Consider the following 6,000-nt stretch of genomic DNA (forward strand, 5'->3'; position numbering starts at 1 on the left):
AATTCCAGCACTTTGGGAGGCTAAGGTGGGAGGATTGCTTGAGCCCAGGAGTTAGAGACAAGCCTGGGCAATATTGTAAGACTCATTTCTGCTTTTTTAAAAAAAATAATCATTGTGTCCTGGATTCTAACCTGGGAAGAAAAGCCCCTATGAGGGCCTATTTCTATGAGAGAATACTTTCCAAGTTCCAAGACGCTGAGTTTATGCTCGGCTTCTGTGCTACAGTTCTTCTGGATGTGGGCAGCATCTGTGTGTGTGAAAGCACACAGTTACTTATGTTCTGAGCTTCCCTGTGTTTAATCTCCTTGCTATCCTGGCTCGGATGTCTGAAGTCAGTGGCCTGTCATAGACATTTACATTTACCTACAGGTAGGCTTTCAGGATGACTGCATTCAGCCACACAGGCTGTGCATGCTCAGCTTCAGGGGCATCATTCACATGGTCACTCTGCAGTGCCCCCTGGAGTTGTGCAACAGGAGGATCCTAAGCCTCATCATATTATAGGTCAAAACTGCCCTTAGGTCACTCAGTTGGCAGGCTGCCCTGCCAGCCTTGTGAAATTAATTGTATATTTCTTGATGATTATAAGCCCATCAGCTTCAGATCTACAGTGCCTTGTAGATGTATATCAAGGCCCAAACATTTCTTAGAGAGGATTGTAAACTAAGAACTGAACAACTGTAAAAGCTACATACAGCCCCAAATCATAACTTCTTGGTTCAGAGCCTCTCTAGAAACAATAACACCCTAAGCAGTGTTTTCTAACACTTTCTTTATTGTGACCCATCTCTCTCTCTCTCTCTCTCTCTCTCTCTCTCTCTCTCTTACTCTCTCTCTCTCTCTCTCTCTCTCACACACACACACACACACACATAATAATGGGGGAACTTTAAATTTTCCTGGTAATCTAATACTTTCATCTCAGAACAAGCCCCCAGTTGCTCCTAAAACCAGCAATGGCTATTGTGTGTGTCTACCATGTGCCAAGCAGTGTGCTATGTGTTGGTGGCTCAGAAATGGTTTTGGCCTTTCAGTGACATTAAAAAGATGATAAGCTGGTATGGCAGCACTCAAACAGAGGTGGGCATGGGGTCCTGTGAGGACACAAGGGAAAAGGGCAACCCTCCTTCTGGGGGATTGCATACGACTTTGGGGACAAGGTAACATGCTAAGCCCTTGAAGTATGAGTGGGGAAAGGAGAGAAGGCAATTCCAGGCAGAGGGAACAGTGTAGGCAAAGGCCCAGGTATGGGAAAGTGCCTGGTGGGTTTGAGGGTGTCAAGTACCTAGAACATGTGCTTACTAGGTGCTTTACATGTGGCTGGTCCTAATGGAGTTGTATATAACACAGTCTAGATTTTGAAGACTTAGAATTTTAAAAAAGAATGTAAAATGCTTCATTAATGTCTGAATACTGATTACATATTGAAATGATAATTTGGATATATTGGGTTAAATGATTAAGTAAATTAATCTCATTGTTTTCTTGATGCTTTTTAAAGTATGGCTCCTAGAATACTTTACATTACTATGATGGACTGAATTGCGTTCCTCTAAAATTCATATGTTGAAGCCCTAACCCCAGTTCCTGAGAATGTGACTGTATTTGGAGATAGGACCTTTAAAGAGGTTCCTAAGGTTAATGGAGGTTTGGGTGAAGACCCCATCCAATAGGACTAGTGTCTTTATGAGAAGAGGAAGAGACAGGGGTGTGTGTGCCCAAGGAAAAGGCCATGTGGGGACACACAGGAAGGTGGCCACCCGCAAGGCAAGGAGAGAGGCATCTGGAGAAGCCGACCCTGCCGACACCTCAATCTTGGACATCCAGCCTCCAGAACTGTGGGAAAATAAATGGTTGTTTAAGTCATCTAGTCTGTAACATTTTTGTTGTAGTAGTCCTAGCAAACTAAGAAGACTACTTATGTGACTCATGTTACATTTCAGTTAATGGGCATTGATCTCGAAAAGCTGGGTCACTGGAAGGCAATAAATTAAGATCTGAGCCTTTCGTTCAGCTATGGGATGACATGAGTCTGTGGACCTGCCTGATGTGCCATGCGACTCACAGTACCCACCACTTGCTGCTATGTGAGCCCTGGCGTCTTCACATTCTTACGTTCTCTGTGCAGCCTCTGAAACATCTGTGGCTTTGACCCTGATACCTGTGTGGTTGTTGTACTCCCCAGAGTGGCAGCTCGAGCAGTGAGTGTTCCCGCTTTTCTAAGCCAGCACTGTCCAGTTGAGATATGAAGAGAGAAGGACTTGGCTCTCATTTCTGAGCTACCTGGGAAAAAAAAATTGGCCCATGCTGCAAACCTAATTTAAGTACGCAGAAGCCAACCAAGTAAGTTCTCGGCTGGGCTATTTTAGGTCTCAAATCGGAGATATTGCTGAATCCAAGTCAGATGGCTTTCTGCCCGAGTCTGGGTATTCAGCCGTGATTTAGAGATTAGCCATCCCCAGTGGGCCATTTCCTGCACATCAAGCTGTGAGTTACGATGTGCTGTGCCCGAGTCTAACTGCCCATCTGTTCTCCTCTTTGAAGAATGGCAAGGGTACAGGTGTCTGTCACTGCCCCAAGCAGAGCTTTCTCAGCTGTCTCTTTTGCAGATACCCTCATTCAGTCCACACAACAAATAGTGTGGTTTGTATTATCATTATCTCCAATTTACATTTGAGCAAACCAAGACTGGAAGAATTTGAATAGCCCACATAGTTTGTAAATGGGGTCAAAGGGACCTGTACGTGGGTCTCAGGACTCTAGAGCCATCTTTTCATTGCCTAGCCTGGCCTCAGTCTTACAGTGTCATCTAGCTTCCCAAACTTCAATCATAAGACTGTGTTAGTTAAGATAATGCTGGTAGCTATACCAGATAAACCCTCAAATCTCATTACTTTAACACCTTTGAGGTTTATTCTTACTTATGCAAAGTCCTATGCAGATGTTTGGCAGACAACCTTCCATGCAGTGATGCAGGGATCCAGATTCTACCCATGCTGAGGCGCTATCATATTCAACATGGGGCTCCCAAGCTCTCTCTGGGGCACTTCTCATTGCAGGACGTGATGGGCAGACAGTACAGCAAGTTGTGGTTGCATTCCACTTCTAGTACATGACAGTTTCTAGAAAATGACAGTTTCTTAAAGGCAGAAAGCATGCCTCTTTTTCTCTTCATTCTTCTTTCTGCTGCTTAAAGTGGATGTGGTAGTAAACTTTCTTGGGCCACACAGATGCGAGAAACATCCTAGGGGTGGCAGAATACAAGAGAGGAGCCTGGTTCCCTGAATAACCTCATGGAACAGAGTCAGCAGCCAGCCTGACACTGCCACCTCCAGACTGTATGCAGGAGAAATGAATTTCTGTCTGGCTTAAGCCACTATTGCTCTGGATACCTGTCACATGCTGCTGAACCTAGATCTTAAATACAGGGATCCTGCTCTTTTTGTTCACAGCAAGACACTGCCCAGCAAATAGTGGCTAGAGAAAGATGTTACTTAACCCACAAGTCCCAAGTCTCACAGCAATTTAGTTGAGTGTGTATGGGACGGCAGAAGAAATAACTCCTTTTGAGCACACAATGCCTTTTTTTAATTGTGGTAAAATATAGATAACATAGAATTTAGCCTTTTAACTATGTTTGACTATACAGTTCAGTGGCATTAAGTACATTCACATTGTCCTGCAACCATTACCACTATTCATGATCAGAATGTTTTCATCATCCCAAGCTGAAACTTCACACCATCAGGTACTAACTCTGCATTTCCTCTCCCTGAGTCCCTGGCAACCATTATCCTACTTTATGTCTATGAATTTGGTTATTCTAAATACTTCATATAAGTGGAATCATATAGTATTTGTCCTTTTGCTACTGAGCTATTTCACTTAGCATAATGTTTTTGAGGTTTATCCATGATGTACATAGTATGTGTCAGAATTTCCCTCCTTTTTAGGGCTGAGTAATATTCCATTGTATGTATAGACCACTCTTTGTTATTGCGTTCATCCATTGATGGACTCTTGCTTCCACCTCTTGGCTACTGCAAATATGAACCTGGGTATATAGATATCTGTTAAAAAAAAAAACACCCTGTGGAAGGGGAAAGAAACTTTATCTTAACCACATATTCTTGGCAGTGGCACATAACCTGTCAGGTCACATTCCATTGACAAGAACTAGTCATAGGGTATACTCGTTATCTCTTGCAACATGACAAATTACCCCAGAACTTAGAGGTTAAAGCCATAGTGTTATTACCTTATGGTTTCTGTGCATCAAGAGTTAAGGAGAAGCTTAGCTGAGTAGTTTTGGCTCAAGGTTTCTCAAGAGGCTGCAGTCCTCCGAAGACTTGACTGGAGCCAGATGATCTGCTTCCCAGATGGCTCACTCACATGGCTGTTGGCAAAAGGCCTCAATTCTTTGCCATGTAGACCTCTCCATTGGGGCTGCATGAGTATCCTCAGAACATGGCAACTGTTTTTCTCCAAAGTAAGTAATCCAGAAGAGCAAGGTAGAAGTTGAAATATCTTTTATGATTTACCCATAGAAATTATACACCATCATTTCTGTAGTAATATCTGTTAGTTACACAGACCAGTCATGTTCACTGTGGGAGGAGGCCACACAGGGGTGTCAGAAGCAGAAGGCAGGACTCATTGAGGATCGTCTTAAAGACTGGGTACCACTGAGGTCACATGTAGTTGTAAGGGTATCTGGAAAATGAAGTACCTGGCTGAGCAGGCATTTCGCAGCAATAACCCTTCCCTTGGAAAGGATGATATTTGGTGATCAGCTGGTCATATTGGCCATAATGCTTTCCCAAGGAGTCCTGGTGGTGTCTTTAGCTATCTATGTGAGCTGGTCCTCAGTTTCCCCCTCTGTACTGAAAGAAAGTTTGTTCTTTCCCACTGCCTGGAACTACCACTAGCATTTTCTGTGTTATCTTATAGCCTATGTCAAGCAGTAGGTGATGCTTACTGGTGAAGGTCAGATCCAAGTCAGAGAGATTGGCAAGGGGCATCACTATACAAAGTTTGACGAGGTCTGAATTTGGGTTTGGGGCCCTGGAAGCGTGTAGCATGTCAGGTAGGAGCACTGGTTCTGGAGTCAGCTATCTGGGTTCAAACTCACTTGAAGTCTATATCCTTGGATAAGTAATCTACCTCTTGGTAGCCAGTTTCCTATATAATGGGAAAAGAAAGTAGCATTTACCTCAAAGGGTTATTGGAAGGACTGCTGATCTAGTGTTTCCTAAACTTTACCGTATCTATCTATCCACAGGAAATTTGGAAACACCCCAATTTTTGTTCACCCACAAAAGAAACCCTGTACCCTTTAGCAGTCACTCCTCATTCTCCCCACCTAAAACTCCTCCTCTTAGCCCTAGACAACAACTAATCTACTTTCCGTCTCTCTAGATTTGCCTATTCAGGACACTTCATATGAATAGAAATATAAAATATGTGGCCTTTTGTGGCTGTCTTCTTAGCAAAATATTTTCAAGATTCATTCATATTGCAGCATTGATGAGTACTGCATAATCATGTATATCTCTTCAATTTTTTTTTTTTCTTTTGAGACGGAGTCTTACTCTCTTGCCCAGGCTGGAGTGCAGTGGCGTGATCTCGGCTCACTGCAACCTCTGCCTCCCAGGTTCAAGCAGTTCTCCTGCCTCAGGCTCCCAAGTAGCTGGGAATACAGGCACTCACCACTACACCCAGCTAATTTATTTATTTATTGTTTTTGTATTTTTAGTAGAGATGGGGTTTCACCATGTTAGCCAGGATGGTCTCAATCTTCTGACTTGGTGATCCACCCACCTTGGCCTCCTAAAGTGCTCTGATTACAGGTGTGAGCCAACGTGCCTAGCCTCTTCATTTTTTTTTTTTTAATATTCATGTGCCATCTTTAGGGATTTGGATCATAATCCTGAAAACACAGTCTCAGAAACTGTAATCCCATATGTTGAAATCCCTAAATATCAAACTTCCTAAAGTTGA

Source organism: Saimiri boliviensis, chromosome 8, assembly GCF_048565385.1.
Source record: "Saimiri boliviensis isolate mSaiBol1 chromosome 8, mSaiBol1.pri, whole genome shotgun sequence".
Taxonomy (NCBI): Eukaryota; Metazoa; Chordata; class Mammalia; order Primates; family Cebidae; genus Saimiri; species Saimiri boliviensis.